Raw genomic sequence first — 24210 nt, 5'->3', positions numbered from 1 at the left:
CCGCAGCGCAGAGGCAGACCGCCCAAACAGTGACTGATCCAGGCTGTGGACTTCGGGGGTTTATCGCCGGTTCTGGGGGAGGGTTATGTGGCGACCCACCTTCGATGCAAGCGAACTGGCTCCAAAGTCAGCGCGCGCGTTGGCAGACAGGCCAGCCACAAAACGGCGCAAAACAGCAAGGGGAGAAAGGCTGCGCGGGGGAAGAGGTACGGTTGGTGCACCTCTGACGTCGTCGCCGCACATCGAGCACGGGAACTTAACTGCTTAAAAGCCAGCGCAGCAAGATTCGAATAAACCAGTCTCGAGTTCAACCCACCAACTATGTGTCGTTATTCCTAGCTCAGTGCATAGCCTATCGCTACAACGTTGTAATAATCAGTAGCGGAGAGATAGTAAAATGCATGGCTGTTGATGAATGGGAAATTGCTGGGTTTCTCGCTGGGTTTTTTGGTACCACAGAGAGATGCTCAGTCAGAAAGTGGCTCTGAAGATTGCTTGTTCTTCCTCCTCCTGCTGCACAGCTCACCAAGGGCTGGGCCCTCGTGATTGTGAGGTTCTGCAACATACAGCAGTGCATAGAAAACTGCCAATGATTGAAATAATTTCCAGCTAACAGAAAAATTATTGATACGTAAAAATTCATGGATAAAGTCACTATAACACCACCCCTTGCAGCGCCTGAGGTCAGACTTGTGGCTGAAGCACACAGCATATTTTAGTGAGGATGCCTTTATTGAAGCACAGATGCCTGACATACTCTTTGTTGCTGAGATGCCTGACCTACTCTTTGTTGCAAAGGAAATTGCTGTTGGGGAGAGGAATTGATAGTTAGGGATAGGATTGGTAGGTGAGCATTAAAGCTGATGATCTCAAGGTAGGATTAGTAGGTGGGGGATTGAGAGAGCTGGTTGGGACATAGAATTGGTAGAACCTATTTGAGGTAAAAGAGAGGATATAAGATTGGCGGGTATCAGTTTAAAAATAATGGACCACCCTTTTAAGACAGAGATCATTGAGTCCTCGTTGTCCACGGGGAGGGTACCGGAGGATTGGAGGGTGGCGAATGTTGTCCCCTTATTCAAAAAAGGTAGTAGGGATAGTCCAGGGAATTACAGACCAGTGAGCCTTACATCTGTGGTGGGTAAGCTGTTAGAAAGGATTCTAAGAGATAGGATCTATGAGCATTTAGAGAATCATGGACTGATTAGGGACAGCCAGCATGGATTTGTGAAGGGAAGATCTTGCCTCACTAGCCTGATAGGGTTCTTTGCGGAAGTGACCAGGAAGATTGATGAGGGTAGTGCAGTAGGTGTGGTCTACATGGATTTTAGCAAGGCGTTTGACAAGGTTCCGCATGGTAGACTTCTTCAGAAGGTCAGAGGCCAAGGGATCCAGGGAGGCTTGGCCGTGTGGATTCAAAATTGGCTTGCCTGTAGAAAGCAGAGGGTTGTGGTGGAGGGAGTACATTCGGATTGGAGGGCTGTGACTAGTGGTATCCCACAAGGATCGGTTCTGGCACCTCTACTTTTCATGATATTTATTAATGACTTAGATGAGGGGGTGGAAGGCTGGATTAGCAAATTTGCAGATGACACAAAGAGCAGTGGTGTTGTGGATAGTGTGGAGGACTGTCGAAGCTTACAGAGGGATATTGATAGGATGCAGAGCTGGGCTGACAAGTGGCAGATGGAGTTCAATCCGGAGAAGTGTGAGGTGGTACACTTTGGAAGGACAAACTCCAAGGCAGAATACAAGGTAAATGGCAGGATTCTGGGCAGTGTAGAGGAGCAGAGGGATCTGGGGGTTCATATCCACAGAGCACTGAAAGTTGCCTCGCAGGTGGATAGGGTAGTTAAGAAAGCTTATGGGATGTTAGCTTTCATAAGTCGCGGGATCGAGTTTAAGAGCCACAAAATAATGATGCAGCTTTATAAAACTCTGGTTTTATAGAACTATGTCCAGTTCTGGTCGCCTCATTATAGAAAGGATGTGGAGGCGTTGGAAAGGGTGCAGAGGAGATTTACCAGGATGCTGCCTGGATTAGAGAGTATGGATTATGAGGAGAGACTAAAGGAGCTAGGGCTTTACTCATTGGAGAGAAGGAGGATGAGGGGAGACATGATAGAGGTATACAAGATATTAAGAGGAATAGATAGAGTGGACAGCCAGCGCCTCTTTCCCAGGGCACCAATGCTCAATACAAGAGGGCATGGCTTTAAGGTAATTGGGGGGAAGTTCAAGGGAGACGTCAGAGGGAGGTTTTTCACCCAGAGAGTGGTTGGTGCATGGAATGCACTGCCTGGGGTGGTGGTGGAGGCTGATACGTTGGTCAAGTTCAAGAGATTGTTAGATAAGCATACGGAGGTATTTAAGATGAGGGATATGTGGGAGGAAGGGGTTAGATAGTCTTAGGAGTGGTTTGAAGGTGGGCACAACATGGTGGGCCAAAGGGCCTGTATTGTGCTGTATTGTTCTATGGTTCTATGGTTCCACCCATGACTTACCAGTTTCCATCTGAATCCCCTCCTTCACGGTTCCATCTGCTCATCATCCCTTCCCTGTTTGGTTCCAACTATCACCTCTGTCCCATACCTCTACGTTCTGCTTTATACTGGTAATCTTCCCTGTTTCCGTCCTGATGCAGGGTCTTGACCCAAAACATCAACTTACACCTTTTGCCTCCACAGATGCTGACCCGCTAAGTTCTTTCAACATTCTGTTTTTGTTCAAGCCTTCTCAACCTTCATGAGTACACAATTCCAAAGATTCAGCACCTTCTAGGGAAGAAATTCCTTCTCATCTCAGTCCAGAATAGCCAATCATTTACTTTGAGACTGCAACATCTGGTTCTAAACACCCCAGCTACAGGAAATATCAACCTGGAATGTACGCTGTTAAACTCTGTAAGAATTTTGCACATTTCGATGAGATCACCTCTCATTCACTGAACTTAAAAGGACATAGGCCTAGACTGAATCTCACCTTATATAACAAACCACTCATCCCAGGAATCAATCTGGTGAACCTACATCCTGACAAAGGGTTTTTGACCTGAAATAGTAACTCTGTTTCTCTGTTTTTCTTTTCACAGATGCTGCCTGACCTGCTGAAAGTTTCCAGCATTTTCTGTTTTTATTTCAGATTTCCAGCATTTGCAGTTTTTAAAAAAAATTTCATTTTTAATCTTCATTAGCTGCTCTCCTTCCTTATATAAGGAGACCAGGCCTGTAGGAACAATTGAAACTACCTTTTAATTCTGGAATTTAATTTCTTTTGCAGTGAAGATTAACATCCCATTTGCTTTTCTAATTGCTTATTGTGCCTTCAATGACTCATCTACAAGAACACCCAGGTCCTTCTAAATACTAACACCTTTAAATGTCTCACTATTTACTATTTCTATTTTTTTCTACTGAAGTGGGTTACTTCACATTATATTCCATCTGCTGCATCCTTGTCCTTTACTTAACCTGTTTATATTTCCTTGAAATCATGTTTCTCTGACTTCAATGCCTTGCTCCTTCTTTCCTGAAGTCTGAAATTTTCCTAATTCTCTGGCTTACTGCATTTTTGATGATATCATAAGGCCCTTCCTTTGGTATCATGCAATTTTTAATGTCTCTTGGTAGCCATGGTCAGGCCACTTTTCCGACTGTATTTTTTTTCCTTAAAATATAGTTTTATGACCCTGGTTTCAGATCTTAAACCAGGTTTAATGGTTCCTCAACCTACTGATCAAAAAAACGATATTTTATACTCTCCATGAATTCACCTTCCAAACTATTATTGCTAATTTAGTCTGTCCTATCTATGTGTAGCTTAAAGTTGCCCATGATTATTGTATTACCCTTGTAATATTCACCTCTAATTTCCTCGTTTATACTTTGACATGCACTGTCACTCTTATCACTGTCACTGTCAAATCCCACCAATTTTTTCTGCCCCTTGCCGTTTCTCAGCTCCACCAAAAATAATTCCACCTCTTGCTAAGATCCTTCTGCTCTATTCCCTTTAGCTCATTCTTTAATATCTGGCTACCCCACTTCAGTTTCCATTAAATGGCCATTCAGCTGCTGTTTGTTTGATTTCTCTCTGGGAAAACTGGCTGTAAAATGTATCTACGTAATAGCATACTACAAAAATCTGTAAAACATCTTGGACATTTTATTCAAAATGAACTCTGTATTAACATAAGCATGCTATTGATTCCTTTTTTAAAGGCTGTTGTACTGTATATGTAATAATTCACTGAAAACACTTTTTGCATGATGAGAGACAGAACTACTTTGCAAATATACTTGGTCGAAAAATCCAGTCGAACAATGCTGCTTGAAGCATGTAGATGCCATTCTGTAATGGTATAAAATAGCAACTATGAGCTTCATGGAGCATTGTTTGAGAATGAAGAAGCCATTTGTTTCCTATCTGCTCACCGCAGTTAACATGACTGCATTTCTGCATTACCACCCCATACCCCCATGGGATTCTTCATTCCTCTACAATCTTACCCACATTAAATTAATTAAGCTGATGAGCGTCCATGCAATGCTGGAAACATTTGAGAATCTGAGGACGTCATATGGCAGAAATAGGTCACACGGCTCTCAAGTTTGCTCCACTTTTCAATAGACTCATGATTGCACACTCTATCAACTCCACTCTCCTCTCATCTTACCCTTTACCATCAGGAATAAGGGAGATGAACTGAGAGCATGGATAAGTACATGGGACTATGATATTGTGGCTATTACAGAGACATGGCTGACATCAGGGCAGGAATGGATATAGAATATTCCTGGTTTTCAGTGTTTTAAAAGGGATAGAGGGGTGGGAGAAGAGGAGGAGGGGTGGCAGTACTGGTCAGGGACACTGTTACAGCTGCAGAAAGGCTAGATAATGTAGAAGGATCCTCTCTGGAGTCAATATGGGTGGAAGTTAAGAATAAGAAAGGGGCAGTTACCATCCTGGGAGTATTCTATAGGCCCCGCGGTAGCAGTAGGGATACTGAGGAGCAGATTGGGAGGCAGTTTTTGGAAAGATGCGAAAGTAACAGGGTTATTATAATGGGAGACTTCAACTTTCCATATATTGATTGGCACCTACTTAGTGCCAAGGGTTTAGACAAGGCGCAGTTTGTTAAATGTGTCCAGGATGGATTCCTGACGCAGTATGTTGACAGGCCGACTAGAGGGAATGCCATATTAGATCAAGTTTTAGGTAATGAATCGGGACAGGTGACAGATCTATCGGTAGGTGAGCATTTGGGGGACAGTGACCACTGCTCCGTAACCTTTAGAATTGTCCTGGAAAGGGATAGGAGCAAAGAGGATGGGAAGATATTTAATTGGGGGAAGGCGAATTATGAGGCTATAAGGCGAGAACTTGGGAGTGTAAATTGGGATGACATTTTTGAAGGGAAATGTACTATGGAGATGTGGTCGATGTTCAGGGATCTTCTGCAGGATGTTAGGGATAAATTTGTCCCAGTGAGGCAGAGAAGGAATGGTAGGGTGAAGGAACTGTGGGTGACAAGAGAGGTGGAAAAACTAGTTAGGAAGAAGAAGGCAACATACGTAAGGTGTAAGCAGCAAGGATCGGACAGGGCTCGTGAGGAATATAGAGTAGCAAGGAAGGAACTTAAGAAAGGGCTGAGGAGAGCGAGTAGGGGACATGAAAAGTCTTTGGTGAGTAGGGTTAAGGAGAATCCCAAGACTTTTTTCTCGTACGTAAAGAGCAGGATGGCTAGGGTAAAGGTAGGTCCGATTAAGGACAAAGGTGGGAGGATGTGCCTGGAAGCTGTGGAAGTGGGTGAGGTTCTCAATGAATACTTCTCTTCAGTATTCACCAAGGAGACGGGTCTTGATGATGCTGAGGACAGTGTTGGTGAGGGTAATGTTCTAGAGTATGTAGATATTAAGAGAGAAGATGTGTTCGAGCTGTTAGAAAATATTAGGACAGGTAAGTCCCCGGGGCCTGACTGAATATTCCCCAGGCTGCTTCATGAGGTGAGGGAGGAGATTGCTGAACTGTTGGTTAGGATCTTTGAGTCCTCATTGTCCATGGGGATGGTACCGGAGGATTGGAGGGTGGAGAATGTTGTCCCCTTATTCAAAAAAGGTAGTAGGGATAGTCCAGGGGATTACAGGCCTGTGAGCCTTATGTCTGTGGTGGGTAAGCTGTTAGAAAGGATTCTAAGAGATAGGATCTATGAGCATTTAGAGAATCATGGACTGATTAGGGACAGCCAGCATGGCTTCATAAAGGAAAGATCTTGCCTCACAAGCCTGATAGGGTTCTTTGAGGAGGTGACCAGGAAGATTGATGAGGGTAGTGCAGTGGATGTGGCCTACATGGATTTTAGTAAGGTGTTTGACAAGGTTCCACATGGCAGGGTTCTTCAGAAGGTCAGAGGCCAAGGGATCCGGGGAGGCTTGGCAGTGTGGATTCAGAATTGGCTTGCCTGTAGAAAGCAGAGGGTTGTGGTGGAGGGAGTACATTTGGACTGGAGGGCTGTGACTAGTGGTGTCCCAGAGGGATTGGTTCTGGGACCTTTACTTTTTGTGATATTTATTAATGACTTAGATGAGGGGGTGGAAGGCTGGGTTAGCAAGTTTGCAGATGACACAAAGAGCAGTGGTGTTGTGGATAGTGTGGAGGGCTGTCGTAGCTTGCAGAGGGATATTGATAGGATGCAGAGCTGGGCTGACAAGTGGCAGATGGAGTTCAATCCGGAGAAGTGTGAGGAGGTACACTTTGGAAGGACAAACTCCAAGGCGGAGTACAAGGTAAATGGCAGGATTCTGGGCAGTGTGGAGGAGCAGAGGGATCTGGGGGTTCATATCCACAGATCACTGAAAGTCACCTCACAGATAGATAGGGTAGTTAAGAAAGCTTATAGGATGTTAGCTTTCATAAATCGGGGGATCGAGTTTAAGAGCCACGAAGTGATGATGCAGCTTTACAAAACTCTGATTAGGCCACACTTAGAGTACCGTGTCCAGTTCTGGTCGCTTCATTATAGGAAGGATGTGGCGGCGTTGGAAAGGGTGCGGAGGAGATTTACCAGGATGCTGCCTGGATTAGAGAGTATGGATTATGAGGAGAGACTAAAGGAGCTAGGGCTTTACTCATTGGAGAGAAGGAGGATGAGGGGAGACATGATAGAGGTATACAAGATATTGAGAGGAATAGATAGAGTGAACAGCCAACGCCTCTTGCCTAGGGCACCAATGCTCAAAACAAGAGGGCATGGCTTTAAGGTAATGGGAGGGAAGTTCAAGGGAGATGTCAGAGGGAGGTTTTTCACCCAGAGAGTGGTTGGTGCATGGAATGCGCTGCCCGGGGTGGTGGTGGAGTCTGATACATTGGACAAGTTCAAGAGATTGTTAGATAAGCATATGGAGAAATTTAAGATGAGGGATATGTAGGAGGAAGGGGTTAGATAGTCTTAGGTGTGGTTTGAAGGGCAGCACAACATGGTGGGCCAAAGGGCCTGTATTGTGCTGTATTGTTCCATGGTTCTATGGTTTTATGGTTTAACCGTTGATTCCCTTAGTGGCCAAGGTCTATCAATCTCAGTATTGAATATATATTGAGCATTCACAGTCCTCTTAGGTAGAGAATTCCAAAGATTTACAATCCTCTCAGTGAAAGGAGTAGACGGGTCTACCAACTTTCTTCCTCATTGTCAACCACAGGCCAATTTTTGGTTCATGTATAAACTCTCACATCTTGCACCTTATGCTTAGGTCTACATATTACAAAAATCTGAGCACTGAGCCCTATGGGATCCTACTGGGTGACACTCTTCCAGCCACAAAAATACACAGAGCTGCTGCCTCACAACTCTAGCAACCTAGGTTCAACCATGACCTCTGGTGCTATCTGTGTGGAGTTTACACATTTTCACTGTGACCATATAGGTTTCTTCCCATATCCCAAATACGTGTGAGATGGCAGGTTAATTGGCCACTATAAATTACGCCTAATGGGTAGGTTAGTTGTGGAATCTGGAGGGTGGGGAGTTGATGGAAATTTAGGGAGAATAAAAATAGAGTTAGTGTAAATAGGTGTTCAATAGTTGGTGTGGGCTCGGTGGGTGGGCCAAATGGCTTGCTTCTGCACAGTATGACTCAATGACATCAACAATTACTCTTTGCTTTCTGCCAATAAACCAATTTTTGATCAAATTTTGGTTCCAATGTGTCACTACCCCTTGGATCCCCTAGGACTTTTACCTTTTTGACCAGCCTACACTGTGAGATCTTGTCAAAAGCCTTACTAAACTCCAAGAAGACTACAGCAACCTCACTGCTCTAATCCGCCCTCCTTGTTATCTCTTCATGAACTTCAACCATTGACCCTTAGAATGGATTCCAATAATCTGTCCACCACCAAAGTCAAACTATCTGGCTTAAGTTACTTAGTTAAACTCTTTCCTACTTCTTAAACAATAGTACTATGTCAGCAAATCTCCAGTTCTCTGGCACCATTCATGATGCCACAGAGGATTGAAAAATTAGAGTCAGACCATCCATAATTCCCTTTCTTGCTTCCTTTAACAACCTAAGGTATGCTTTATTCAGGCTTGGATATTTACCCATTTTCAAAGAGGCTAAACACCTTAACACTACATCTTTTAATGTGTTTATCCCAACTAATAGTTCACACTCATTTGCTTTAACTACAAGATTAGTACCTGCCCTTTTTTTGTGAAGACAGTCGCAAAATATTTGTTCAGAAACTCATCTACGTTCTCCACCTCCACACACAGGTTACTTCTTTGCTCCTTATTAGATCTTGCTCTTTATATACTTTTAAAACAGGTTTGTATTTTCTTTGATTTTATTTGTCAATATGTTTTCATACATTCTCCTTGCTTTCCTTATTTCCTTTCTAATTTAACTCCTACACTTACTATACTCTTTCAAGCTATCTGCTGTATTAAGCTCTCAGTGCCTGATGTAGGGTCCCTTTTTTATGTTATCCTACCCTCTTACGCACCTTATCATCTAGGGATGTTCAGGATTTTGCATTTCCACCTTTCTTCTTTGTGGGAACATGTTTATCCTGAAATCCTTGAGTCTCTTTCATAAACAACTCCCAGCACTGATTTTCCTTCAAGTAGCTATTTCTAGTTCACTTCTGCTCCATCATGTCAGTCCAGTAAAATTGGACTTGCTTCTAAATTTTAAATTTTTTAAATTTTTAAATTTTATTTACAGTGTGGTAACAGGCCCTTCCAGCCCAATGAGTCCACGCCGCCCATTTTAAACCCAAATTGACCTACCCGTACATCTTTGGAATGTGGGGGGAAACCAGAGCATCCAGACGAAACCCACACAGACACGGGAGAATATACAAACTCCTTACAGACAGCGACAGGAATCGAACCCTGATCGCTGGCGCTGTAATAGCATTGCACTAACCGCTACGCTACCGTGCTGCCCCTGACTGCTACACTAATTACAAACTTTATTCAGAGTCTTGGAATCATACAGTATGGAAACAAACCCTTCAGCCCACTGAATTTGCACCAACCAAAAAGTATCCATTCCTATTTTATCTTTATCCTTACCCATAAATTGGCTTAATCTAAATGAAATATAATATTAGAAAAGACGGTACCTAAGATCCTTAAAACATGATGCAAAAAAATCTCCTGGGGTATGGTACAGAGAATTAGGGAACAAAGACCTAATCATACAAGAAGAAATTAGAACAGGAAACCAAAAGCTTGCTTGCATAAATGGGTTTTGAGAAGATTTGTGAAGCTGAATGTGGGTTTGGGAAGGGAGTTGTAGACAGTATAGTCAGGAAAGTGGAATGTTAAACAAAAGCAGGGAATTGCGAAAAGCCAGAGTCAGGAAGTGACTGGACTGATGAACATTTTCAGAAATAAGATGGATTGAGCTTGTGGATGATTTGAAGACAAGAACAAAAATCCTGAATTGAAGCCAATGTTGATCAGCAGTCATAGAACCACAGCATGGAAACAGACCCTTCAGCCCAACTCATACATCCCAATCATGGTGCCCACCAAGCTGGACCCATTTGCCCAAGTTTGGCGCATATCCCTCTAAAGTATGTACTTATCCAAATGTCTTTTGAATGTCGTTAGTGTGCCTGCCTCAACCACTTTCTCTGGCCGCTCATTCCACATTTGCACCACCCTCTGCGTGAAGAAGTTATTCCTCAAGTCCCCTTAAAATCTTTCACCTCTTAGTTTAAACCAATGCCCTCTAGTTTTAAGTTCCCCCTGCCTGAGAAAAAGACCAGATACATTCACCCTATCTATCCCCTTCATGATTTTATACACTTCTATAAGGTCACCCATCAATTGCCTATGCTCCAAGGAATAAAGTTCTAGCCAGCCTAAACTCTCCCTATAACTCAAGCCCTCGAGTCCTGGCAGCATCCTCATTAATTTTCTATGCATTCTCTCCCTGTTTCCTATAACAGGGTGACCAAAACTGTACACAATACTCAAAGTGAGTTCTCAGTAATGTCTTGCACAACTGTGAAATAACGTCCTAACTCCTATACTCAATGCCCTGACTGATGAAGGCCGGCGTGCCAAATACCTTCTTCACCAGTATTGGAGGAGAGATGAGTATAATGCAATGTGAGACTGGACAGCTACATTTAGGACAAAGTGGCTTTTATGGGGGATGGTAAATATTGCAAATACCAATTGCAATATCAGGTGCACCTGCACCTGTTGAAACTGGCAGCCTGTGTCCTGAAAGTGCCAATTCTGATGCACTCACACAGGCTCATGTTTGGGTAATCCAGAGTTTTCTCTAATCCTCAAAGGCTCAATCATTTCCCTAAATTAAAGAGACCAAGGGAATTTCATAGAGTGGTAAAAAGTACCTAACATGGAAGGCTACCAAACAGACACAAGAAGTAACAAGAGCATGGATAAGGATTTCAGCAGTGGAGGGGCAATGGCTGGAGCAGAGGCAAAGAGGGCAAGAGAAGTGGAATCAAACAGCCTTGATGATGGATAAGATTGCAGCTCAGGTCACAATCAATAGTATGCTATTTGCGTTAAAGCCAAAAAATGCAGAAAATACTCAGGCACAACACCAATGGAGCCAGTAACAAAATTTATGTTTTGGTTCTATGATCTTTCATCAGAAATGGTGAAAATTAGAAAAGTAGCAACTTTTAAGCTAGAAACATAAAAACACAGAAAAACTGAAATGAGATTTGACCCTTTCAAACTGCTCTGCTATTCAATATGATTACAGCTGATGTGTCTTAATATTATATTCTTCACTCTCCCCAAGTCCCTCGTGTTGTGTCCAGAAATTCATCTATCTCTTTCTTCAATATGTTCAGTAACTTGGGCTCCACAGCCTTCTGAGGTAAAGAATTTCACAGGTTCGCAAACCTCTAAGTGAAGAAATTTCTCCTCCTCTCAGCCCTAAATGTCCTACCTCACAGGTTTTCCCTCATCCTCTTTATAAGTTACATCCTCAAAAAAATTCCAGTAAATTTGTCAAGCAAGATTTCTCTTTCATAAGTTCATGCTGACTTTGGCTGATTTTCCAAATGTTCTGCTGTAACATCTTTAATAATGGGCTTTATCATTTTATCCACTACTGACGTCAGGCTAACTGGTCTACAATAACTTGTCTTCTTTCTACCTTGATCGTGCACCCTCTTAGGGTAGAAACTGGATTTTAGAGATTTGAACCGGGATTTGTAGAAGTTGAGGACACAGAATGAGGTAATAACATGTTCAAAACCATTAGAAAGAAAAAGGATGCAAACTGCATGTTGGCAGATAGTGTGAGCATGAAGGGAGTTGAACTTGTTTGTCTTGCATAGTCCATTCTGTTTACTACATTTTTTTAAAACTAAAAACTTTTTTTCTGGCTTAAGACAAGTTTGTTCTAATTGATTTTCCTCTGAATATCAACCTGAACAAAGAACAAAAATAGTACTTGAAATTGAAAGCGGGTGGTTGAGCAAGGTGTACCAAAACTGAATTTCAAGGACACCTTGTACCTGGAATCTGACAATTTTAGCCTAGATACCTGTAAAGCTGTGAGTGAGTTCTGCACAGTAGTGCTGTGCCCTAATTCCAGTACCCTACATTGCAAGTTAGTACTGAACTATAAACCGAGACCTATTCTGGGCATACTGTCTGTTCTCTGCACTCCCTGTGGAACACTGTTCCACACATGCTAATAGTTCTCTGCTGTCCTCATTTCTCCATTCACTGGAGGTTTGCACCAGGAATGCCGCAAACCTTCATCACTTAAACAGGTCAACTGTTAACTTTTTACGAACTATGCCCCCAATCTTCTCTTGAAAATGACTCGCAGGGTGGAGTTCTGAGGTGTTGCCTGGCCCATGGTATCTTTGTCATGCATATTATCCGCATTTCAGCTAACTTGAGGGCAATACTACTGTGGATCTCACAGCCGAAGCCAAATCTGCCTTCAACAGATGTCCGCATACATAAAAATATTTTACAGCTGTATACCAGTCTAAGGAGAGAATGCCACAATTGGGTGCTAATCCAGGTGAGAAGAGAGGGTGATAGCCAGGGGTTATTCTGGATGATGATGGTGCAGCCAGGAACTATTCTGGACAAAGTGAATGGGTTAGAGCCAGGGATTAATCTGAATGGAGGAATGTCACAGCCAGGCGCACCCTGCCAAGGAAATGTACAAACTGCCGGTCAATACCGTTACAAACACCAGCTGATTAAAGAGCAATCACTCACATCAGTATAGTTAATTTTGTAACTATTTTTATCCAATGACTGGCTAGAGTTCTTATACTTGTATATAATGTCAACTTTCTCACATTATGTGACATGCTACTACAATAACTACAGGACAGTTCAACGTCTACTGTTCCTATGATTACAGCAGTGTGACATTTCCACTGTTAATCTAACTATACCATAATATGTGTGACTTATACTGTTACCAAGACAACAGGTGCAGAATGTGTGACATCTGTTACCATGACTACAGTATGGTGCAATGTACAAGATGAAATTTAATTTTGTTCATGTTTAAACCAATGCTCTAATAAGACCTGGAGCCAAGTGGACCAAATGAAATCCAGTCTGAGCATCAATCAGAGAGAGAAGGTCGACATTATCAACCACAAGTTCTACCACTTAAATGATGATTGACTCAACCAATGAGACATTAATTGGCCTGGTTATCATGTTCTTTGTGGATGGCGCATATCTGAACAATTTTTCACCTTAACAGGCAGTTGTGCAGCTGTACTAGAATGACTTAGATGGGGATACAGTTAGGTCTGGAAGGCTATAGGCTGAATTGACTCCAGAACCCATTAGGACGAAGCCAAAGTGGATCATCCACTCAAAAATTCATCTTTATCTTTTGTACTTTACTGCTTGGCTCCATCATGTGTTGAAATTAAGTACACTCATGGAGGCTCCATTTACTGTTTAATTGCCTGCCACCATTCACCTACCAGTTGTGGCAGGATTGTAGAGTTTTGACCTGATGTGTTAGTTGTAGGATTGCTTTAGCCCTATCTTTAGCAAGCTACTTGCAATATTTAGTGTGCATATTTTGCGGCTAAGAATTATAGATCACAAGCTCACAAGACAAGGGAGAAGAAGTAGGCCATTCGGCCCATCGAGTCTGCTCCAAAGAAAAGGAAAAAAGAAAAAGAAATGAGAAATTGGGGGGGGGGGGTCAAAAAAAACCTAACCCCAATTTCTGGCCTTATCCCCATATCCCTTGATACCCTGACTATTTAGATATCTATCTATCTCTTCCTTAAATGCCTCCAATGATCTGGCCTCCACTGCTGTACGTGGCAAGGAATTCCATAAATTCCAAGCTACTTCCAATGGAAGTAGCTTGGAAACAACATGGAAACAGGCCCTTTGGCCCAACTTGTCCATGCTGACCATGGTACCCACCAAACTAGTCCCATTTTTCTGCATTTTTCCCATTTCCCTCTAAACCTTTCCTATCCATATACTTAGCCAAACTCCTTTGAAAGTTGTTACTATACCTGCCTCAACCACTTTCTCTGGCAGCTTATTCCATACATGCACCACCTCTGCATGAAGAAGTTGCCCAAATTCCTTTTAAATCTTTCACCTCTCACTTCAAACCTATGCCTAGTTTTAAGCTCCCCATCCCTGGGATAAAGACCATATCTATGCCCCTCATAATTTTATATACATCTGTAAGGTCACCCATCAATTTCCTTCACTCCAAGGAATAAAGTCCCAACCTGTCCAACCTCTCCCTATAACTCAGGCCCTCAAATCCTGGCTGCATCCTTGTAAATCTTCTCTGCACTCTCTCCAGTTTTGATTTTGATTTTGATTTTGATGATGATTTTGGTATCTTTATTAGTCACATGTACATTGAAACACACAGTGAAATGCATCTTTTGCGTAGAGTGTTCTGGGGGCAGCCCACAAGTGTCGCCATGCTTCTGGCACCAACATAGCATGCCCACAACTTCCTAACCTGTACATTTTTGGAATGTGGAAGGAAAACGGAGCACCCAGAGGAAACCCACGCAGACAAGGGGAGGACATACAAACTCCTTACAGACAGTGGCAGAACACAGGTCGCTGGCGCTGTAATAGCATTATGCTAACCGCTAGGGTACCATGCCTGCATTTAATGTTGTCTTTCCTATAACAGGGTGACCAAAACTGTACACAATACTCCAAGCTTCATCGAGTTAGAACCTCATTTTAAACATGCTATTCCAAATCTATCTATCAGTGAAGAGGACTGTGCGAGTAATAACTCCTACAATGCTATCCTGGACAGATGCAACTAATGTCGGTACATGGTTACGGTACACGGTTTGACAAGGTCAAATTTTCCCTTCCAATTTGTTTCTTTTATTTCCTGCCATATATCCAGTCTAACAGCAAAAACTCAGCTAGTTCAATTGGTGTTGCCTACCGAGACATTCTTAGTGATAGCCAATCCCACCCAGATGTTCTGTTGCTTTGCTAATGTCAGTGCTTCTTTGAAATAGTGTTCAACATAGGGGAGTATAGAAGATAGTAATCAGTAGAAGTTTGCATATCAATTGATCTAATATCATGAGATTTCATGGTATTCAGAATCATCATTGAGGACTGTTATGGCCACTCCTTCCCATTGTGCACCACTGGTGCTGCCCACTCTGGCTAGTCTGTCCTGGTTAAGGACATAATCAGGGGTGACAATGATTGAATTCACAACATTCACTGAAAAATATGATCCTGCAGGTGATAATGTGCACGATGAGTCAGCAGAACAGCTCTCCCAATTATTGCACATTCCCACAATCAACTGAGCTGGTTTTCCATCCATCATGTCTGAAACTGGTGTCTATTTCAATGTCGGGATGTCCATTCAGTTTTATGTTTTGTTGTGTTGACATAATTGAGTAGCTTACTAGGTCATTTCTCTGTGCAGTTAAAAGCCAACCATATTGTAGGTGGGTCTGATCCCACATATAGACCAGCCTGAGTAGGGGAGTAGATTTCCTTGCTTAAAAGGTGCTGGTGAAAGTAGTTTCAGGTTCATAATTACGAATATTGCCATTATTAACTTTTTGATATAGATTTAATTAATAAACTGAACTGAAATTCTCCATCTATCCTAATGACACTTCCACTTCTTTTGATGGACTGTTGGACTACTATCCAATAAATTAACCACTATGCTGCTACGTCCAGTGTACACTTCAAGTACACATACAGGAATGTGTTGATGTAATTAGATAATTTACAGGAATATCTACTGCGCGTTGTTTGCGCAGAGACCCAACACACTTCCCCGTCCTCATTTCCATAGTTATCAGAAACATTTCATGAAAGTCCACTCAGCCTTGATCTAATCCACAAAACACAGTTAAACCCATTCAAAATCACACTAACATTGTTTAACATAACAAACATTCTTCACAGCTATTCCATATAACTCAAATTACCCTTCACTGAGCATGACATAGCTAATCTACAGGTGTCTGTACTAATGTATCACAACATAAATAGGATGCATTGAAAGCATTATGATGTAATACAAAATGTACCTACCGTTTATACAGCTACCGGCTGGACCTGAAACAACCAGAACATTGAACAATATCTGGAAAATCATCTCCCAATGTTCAAAGGGTTTGAGGATCAATTACAGACAGCAAGGCTGTCAGACTGCCTGCTGCAAACTTAATCTAGTTCCTGTAACATAATAGGCCATTCAATAAAAGCAAGATCCCACATAATGTAACCTGACAAACGACCTGATACAGTCACTGATACAATAATATGCCTGCTGAATGCACAGACTCTGCTAGAGCTCGGTATTACAAAATAAAATAGATCTAACTGTCCCAGCACAGACCCAGGGCCCAACCAGGTCCAGCTGCCTCCTTATGATGTGTCCCAAAGAACTTGAAGCTCAGGTCCTAGCTGTGATTAGGTCAGTTTCCTTCATCTTAATTCTGGTTCACTTATTTCCCCTCACTTATTTTCTCTTTGTTCAGCATTGGAAAGGACTCTTAAAATCCATCCAAGTAATTCTGTTCATGACTTAGTTTCAAGTCTACTTTTTAATTTCAGACCACTTCACTTCAGAAATAAGAGTTTTCTCTTGTAATCTCCATTCATAGCTCATAAGTCTAAGTCCTAAGGTCAAATTTCAGAAGATACTCCTTTGAATAAATTTCAGAATTCCTCATGTTTTCATAATATCCAGTGTGGCCTTATTGTATTGAAGGGTAAGTTTAACTTCCACTGAAAATAAAAATAGAATCAGAGTCACACAGCACAGAAACAGGCCCTTTGACCCACTACATCCCTGCTGGCCATTGTACTTATCTGTACTAATCCCATGTACCTGCATTTGGTCTGTAGCCTTCTATGCTTTGGAGATTCAAGTGCTTATCTAGATGCTTCTTAAATGTTGCAAGAGTACCTGCGTCTACCACCTCCTCGTACAGCTCGTTCCAGATTCCAACCATTCTTTGTGTGAAAGAATTCCTTTCAGATCCCCTCTAAATCTCTTACCTCTAACCTTACATCTATTCCCTCTTGTTTTAGATACCCCCAACGTGGGAAAAAGATTCACGCTATCTACCCTACTAATTCCCCACATAATCTTGTATGCCTCTACCAGGTCACCCCTCAGCCTCCTCAGCTCACTGGGAAAACAAACCCAGCCTATCCAGTCTCTCCTTGCAATTGAAATGCTCTAATCCAGGCAACATCCTGGTGAATCTCCTCTACACCCTCTCCAGCGCAATCACATCCTTCCTATAATGTGCAGACCAGAACTGTAGTCAAAGCAGCAAGTATGCCCTGACCAATTTTTATGAAGTTGTTTCATGACCTCCCTGCTCTTATATTCTATGCCCTGGCTAATGAAGGCAAGCATCCTATATGCCTTCTGCACTTATCTACCTGTGCTGCCACTTTCAGGAGTCTATGGACTTATACCCCAAGATTCCTCTGTTCATCAACACTCCCTAGGCACTACCATTTACTGTGTATGTCCTACCTTTATTTGACTTTCCAGAATGCATCACTTTGCACTTGTCAATCTGCAATTGCTCTGCCCAACTTTCCACATGATCAGTATCATTCTGCAACCTAGGACAATCCTCCTCACTCTCCAACCTGCAGATAAATAAAGCTTGCCCCTTGGAATGTTTTCCAATAATTTCGCTACCACTGATGTAAGACTCACTGGCTGTAGTTACCTGGCTTATACCTACTACCCTCCTGAATGAAAGAACTGCATCTACTACCCTTCAGTCATCTGGTAACTCACCTATGGCTAGTGGAGCTGTAATAATATGTCAGACCCAGCAAACTTCTTCCTTGCCTCCCACAACAGCCTGGGATATATCTAATCAGGCCCTGGGGATTTATCTGCCTTTGTGTGTTCTAAGACATCTAACACCTCCTCCTTAAGGTTGACATGCTTCAGAATATCACCATCCCTTTCCCTGAACTCTCCACATACCGTGTTTTTTTCCCTTAGTGAATACAGATGAGAAGTATTCATTTAAGACCTCACTCGTATCCCTTGGCTCCATGCACAAATTGCCCCTGTGGTCCCTAAGGGGATCTACATTTTCCCTTGACACACGCTTGCTCTTAATATAAAATGCCTTGGGATTCTCTTCAATTTTGACTATCGGTGATACTTTATGGCCCCACTTTGCCCTCCAATTTTTTTTAAGTACACTCCTACAATCACTACTTCTCAAGGGCCTCTCCCGTTTTCAGTCAGCTATACCTGCTGTAAGCTTCCTTTTCTTCTTCATCAAACCCTCTATATGCCTCTATAAGGTTCCCTAATCTCACCATCCTTACCTTTCACCTTTATGGAACATGTTGACCCTGAACTCTCACTATCTCACTTTTAAAAGGTTCCCACTGGTTGGTTTTCTACATGCAAGCATCTGTTCTCAATCTAGAACACAAGAACACCAGAAAATAGGAGCAGGAGTAGGCCACTCAGCCCCACCATTCAATATGATCATGGCTGATCTATGCTGGCCTCAACTCTTCTTATGTGCCAGTGCCCCATAACCCTTAACTCCTCTACTTTCATCAGTTTCTGTCACACGTTGTCAAATCACGTATATTTCACTTACAGGAAACTTTGTTCAGGCACTTCCATTTGCATGACATGTGGAGCACATTGAGAGCACATGGGTGACATTAATCCCTGTATAATGGCCAATTGGGAGCCCACCCTGCACCCACTGATGAAGATATAACATGTACATATCATTAACAGTGTGGTGGATGCACAGAAAAGCAGATTTAATAGTTGTGACATGTCCTGCACCTGAATTGTTTAAAGAATAATCAGGCACTTGGAGCTTTGTTGGGGAGTCATTTGGCGGTGATCTTGCTGGAGTCAGGCACATGGATCTATGACGTGGAGCAGTTGGTGGGGACAGAAGAGCAGACCTGAAATTTGCAAAGAGAGCAATCCCTTCAAATCCTGAAAGGAGAGGGGAGAGGAAGATGTGACAAGTGGAACCTTGTGGGAGCTGGCAGAAATTGCAATGGGTGATCCATTGAATCTGGAAGGTAGTGGGATAGACAATGAGGATCAAGGAACTCTCTTCTTGCTCTGTCCAGGAGAAGAGGGGATGTGAGCAAAGCAAGAACAGAGTTTCCCCGGTCCCTGCACCTCTGTTCTCTTCCCTTCTTGCTCTTTCATTTTGCCTGTAGCAGAACTGGCCATTTCTGCCAGTCGTCCATCTGTGTTTTTGGCTAATTTTTCTCCATCCATTAGTATAGTCTGGCCTGTCCCACAGCCCTGTGTTGTGAGACAAGTTCAAGGTCTCGAAGGATGAGGACTCTGGACACAGCCTTTGAATTAAGTCATTTATTTACAAAGGTAAACGCGGGAAAAGGTAATGGGGCCACACACACACACACACACACACACACACACACACACACACACACACACACACACACACACACACACACACACACACAACAAACTGGGTATAAACAATCAAGGAAAAGTAATACGCTACCAGCCACCCTATGACTCAGTGCAGGCATGGCTCCACGCCACAGGGAATCCTAACTTAAAACGCTTCTAAACCCTGTCGAAGTGCACAGCTTACCAGTGGTCTCTCCAGCACTGTTTCACAATTCCTCTGGAAATTTAAAATCTTATTCCTGGCAGCCTCGGGAATATGTCACTGGCCTGAGTCCTGAGGAACAGGACATTCAAAGAGGCAGAACCAACACATGGAACACTCTTTATAATGCTGGAGGGCTGGGAGTGGCCCAGCCCAGGTAGTTCAAAAGGGCAAATGGCCCAGTGCCAGGCACAAAGGTGCTTAGAGAGGCTAATCATCCGGTGTGCACTGATGGGTGGGTGGAGCCAGGCCTTGATTGACAGTGGTGTGTCTTTCAACCAGGTGCTGGGCCATGCTGTCATGTGACAGCCCCGGCCCTCCACAATACAATCCACCCCTCGAAAGTCACACCACTCGCCAATGATGGTGATAACTATTACCAAGTCTAGAACTATGTGTTAGTGTACAGTAACAATGAAGGGCAGACGCGCTCTTAATAACTTGGCAGGTGCAGCATAATATACAAATTGCGATGACAATGAGAATGAGAGCAGTTGCCCAGTGGATGACAGTTGCCCACCATACCCCCCGGAGACCCAAACGGCCACCAGTTTCCCCATGAGGTGTCGTGCTGGAGGAGCTGGTCCCTTGCTTTTTGAATTTTAGCCACCAAGTCCTGAATGTGAGCAGCCAAGTGGGTGATGTTCCTTGACTCATCAGGGATAAATGTACAGCACTCCTTACCAATCACTGCACAGGTACCACCATCCACAGTGAGTAGGTAATCCAGGGCCATTCAATTCTGCAGGGCGACCATCCTGACGACTGTCAACTCAGCTGCCATCTGTGTCAGGGCACCTTCGGTATGTTGCAGTGCCACTGCCGTTTCATTGGCCGTGCCTCGAGCACACTGGCCATCTGGATGACCTCACGGGACAATCGGGCCGTGCTATATGTGGGGAAGGCTATCATCCAAAACCTCTCCGCCTCCATGATGGCCCTCTCGTCCTGCCGGCCGCTGTATGCCGGGTGCTCCCCAAGGTCATCTAGAGCGTGGATATAGGGCACCACAAATGCTGGAAAGCAGCAACCATACCAGCTCGTGGGGAGCCATGGGTAGGCATAGTGGCCACAAATCCAGTGAGTCCCGTTCAAAGTCCAGGGAGCCCCCAGCTTAGTGGCACCATCGGCAGTGGTCACTGAGGCACCCGAATACCAGTTTCACTCGCAATCACTTTGGCCAACTGAAAGAGTAGACCTGTGCTCATTAGGGAGCCTGCACCAGCATTCCTTAGGCTTGACCAGCAGCTGTGGAATGACCCTGAGAGTCGGAACTCGGGTGGAGGTCAAATTGTAGGGAGGGACATATCAGTTCCTGAAACACCCACCCCATCGGGGATCGCTGGATGAAATATTATGCAATAGTGAGGAGAGTGGTGGGGGACTGCCATTCGGCCCTCCCCAAACAGATATGCCAAACCCCACAGGGGCGAAAAGTCTGTGCAAACAGTTCACTTGAAGATTATCCAGCGGGTCGGTGTAAGTGGTAGAGCTTCATCGGCGTGTGATGGGGTTCAGATGCAGATCCAGCAGTCTGATTTATTGGAGGTGTTGGCGAATTCATAGGCGACTCTGAGGAAGGTGTCAGCAGACGTCCCGATGCCGATCATCGCAGTGAACAGGAGGAGTGACTGGAGTAGAGCCATTGTCCTGTAGTGGGTGGGGGGGGGGGTGGGGGGGTGGGTTGAGGAACAGGCTCATTCTCATCGGGTCAGGTGTTGGGTATGAGACAGGATAGGTTGGTGTGACCCGGAATCGCGACCCAACGGGTGTCCCTGGGACCGCGCATGACAATTTCTCCCTTCTTAAGGGGACCCTGTGGCCGTCGTACCCACACTCTCCCTGAGTCCTCAGTCTCGGGGGGCTCAGGGTCTTGCAAGTTGGGAGGTGGGGAGTGTGCCAGATGGTGGGATGGTGGGGACCCACCCTTGGCCAGTGGGCCGTGTATTCATCTGATCGACGGCCTGCTGCAGCACGCTCAACCACCCCTGCAGTGTGCGGGAGGGTGTTAGTGTGCGTACTTTCTCTTTAAGCAAACCGTTCATTCTCTCGATCAGGCCTGACACTTGTGGGTGGTAGGGTATATGGGATGGACACGAGATCCCTGCCTCAGCAGCCCGGTTCTGGACTTTAGCCCCAGCAAAGTATGAGCCCTGATCGGATTGTACCTCCCATGGGACTCCATAGATGGAGGAGAGGTGTTGCAATCCCTTCATGGTGCTGTTCTGGTCGGCCCTCTTGCAGGGCACTGCCACCAGAACACCGGAGTATGTGTCCACCATCGTCAGGGCGTACTGCTTTTTGTTTTGGCGTGGGACCGGTCCGATATAGTCTATCTGCCACACGTGACCCGCTCCTGTGCCATGGCAAATGTGACCCAGCAGCCCTGCTGGCCAGCCTCATGGCTTCATTTGCTGGCAGATGGGGCAGTTAGCGACAGTGGTCTTACATTGATCCACTGTGAGGGCGACCCCGAACTTCTCTGCCCAACACCATGTACCGTTGGCCCCTGGGTGACCGTTCTTGCAGTGTGCCCATGCAGCTAACGCGCTGAGGTCGGGTTCCTCCGGGGAGGCAGTGGCACAGCATATTTGGGCAGCCTGGTCCACAGCGGTGTTATGTATAGCCTCCTGTGTATTTCTGTGGGTATGAGCATCCATGTGGTGGACTGAGATCTGTCTGTGGGAAGCCTGATCCCAGATAAGACGCCAGTGTCCCTGTCCCCAGAGGAAGCGTCCATGAATTTCTCACCCCATTTCGTGCCACTGAGCCATCCACATCGCCATGCCGTTGGCCATTGCCCAAGAGTCAGTATAGATGTGGACTGGCCTGGTGGTGTTCTGTAGGGTAAGTGCTACTGCTGCCAATTCGGCAAGTTCACTAGATCCACCCACTCCCTCCTTGGTCAAGGTTTTCCCCGTGGCGGGGTGAAGTGCTGCCGCCTTCCAATATTGCTTCCCCCGTTTCCAGCGGCTGGAGCCATCTGTGAACCAGGCGTGTGATTTTTGTTCTGGTCGAGGGAGTCGAAGGGTTGGCCCCAGGACACAGGGGAGGGCTGGATCTCAGGTATGTCTGGGGGTGGGTCCTGGGACTGTGGAAAGGATATGACCTGTTTGTGGAGGCGGCTGACCCCTTCCAGACTGGGTTCAGCTCGGTTGGTGATATACCACTTCCACATCACTATAGAGGACCTCTGGGCCCGGCCCTCTTTGTGGGTGGAATTGGGGGACTTGACCCAACGCGTTATGGGCAGGTGGGGGCGAAGGACAACAGGGTCAGTGCCAGTTTGGTGCTCGGTGGCGAGAAGCGCCAGGTAGCAGGCCAGCAGTTGGTGCTCAAAAGGACCGCAGCGAGCAGCGGCCTCAGGCAAAGATTTGGTCTAAAAGCCGAGCGGGACTCTGCACCCTTGGACCTTCTGCCAGAGGCTCCATTCGGCAACCGACTCACTGGCGGAGACCTGTGACTCAAAGGGGACACCTGCCTGGCGGGGAGCAAGTGGCAGTGCTTGCTCAACAGCTTGCTCTGCTGTTTCAAAGGCAGCCTGTTGCTCGACTCCCCATGAAAAGGTGGCTTTCTCCCAAGAGACCCTGTAGAGCGGTCTAAGGAGCATGGTGAGGTGGAGTATATGCTGCCGCCAATAGCCTAGGAGGCCCACAAAGCTCTGGGTGTCAGTTTTATTGGAGGGGATGGCAAAATTTAAAATCTGATTCCTGGCAGCCTCGGGAATATGTCGCTGGCCTGAGTCCCGAGGAACAGGACGTTCTGGCGGGGGCCTTGCACCTTATCCATATTAATGACCCAGCCCCATTCTCTGAGGGAGGAGATCAGCATATCAAGAGTCTCTGAGACAATGGTCTCAGACGGCTCTTGTAGGAGGATGTCGTCAATGTTATGGGCGGTTGACACCTCTGGGGGGAGTTGAATGCCTTGCAAATCTCAGGAGGTTAAACCGTGGCATATTGTCGGACTGTGAATGTACCCTTGGGGGATGCAGCAAAAGGTGTATTGTCTTCCGTCCCAGGTAAATGCAAATTGGTGCTGGGAGCTGTGGTGGAGGGGGGTGGAAAAGAATGCATTGGCCAAATCCACAACCGCATACCACAGCTCGTCTGAGCGCCCCGCAACATCCTCGACCAGAGTGACTATGTCGGGTGTGGCGGCAGCAAGGTGGGGGAGGGGGGCAGATTTATTAAGGTGTCTGTAGTCCACCATCATGCGCCACGTTCCATTCTTTTTGCAGATGGGCCAGACGGGGCTGTTGAAGGGGGAGGCTGCGGGTTGGATGACTCCCTCCCACAGCAGGACGGCCTCCATGATGTCTTGGTGTCCCCCCGGCACTCTGTACTGTCGGCTACAGACAACTTGGGGGGGGGGGGGGGACAACAACTGGTTCCCATTTGGCCGCTCCAACTACTACAGTAGCCTGTGCACCTCCGAAGGTGAACTTGCCCCGGTTAGTATGAAGGGACTGTCCCTTTAATACATTAATCCCTAGAATGCACTCAGGCGAGGCCGCTATTAGAACTGTTACAGGTCGAGGAGGTTGGTTCCTGATGGCCACGC

This window comes from Pristis pectinata, chromosome 8, assembly GCF_009764475.1.
Source record: "Pristis pectinata isolate sPriPec2 chromosome 8, sPriPec2.1.pri, whole genome shotgun sequence".
Lineage (NCBI taxonomy): Eukaryota > Metazoa > Chordata > Chondrichthyes > Rhinopristiformes > Pristidae > Pristis > Pristis pectinata.
Note: the sequence above shows the minus strand (reverse complement) of the source record.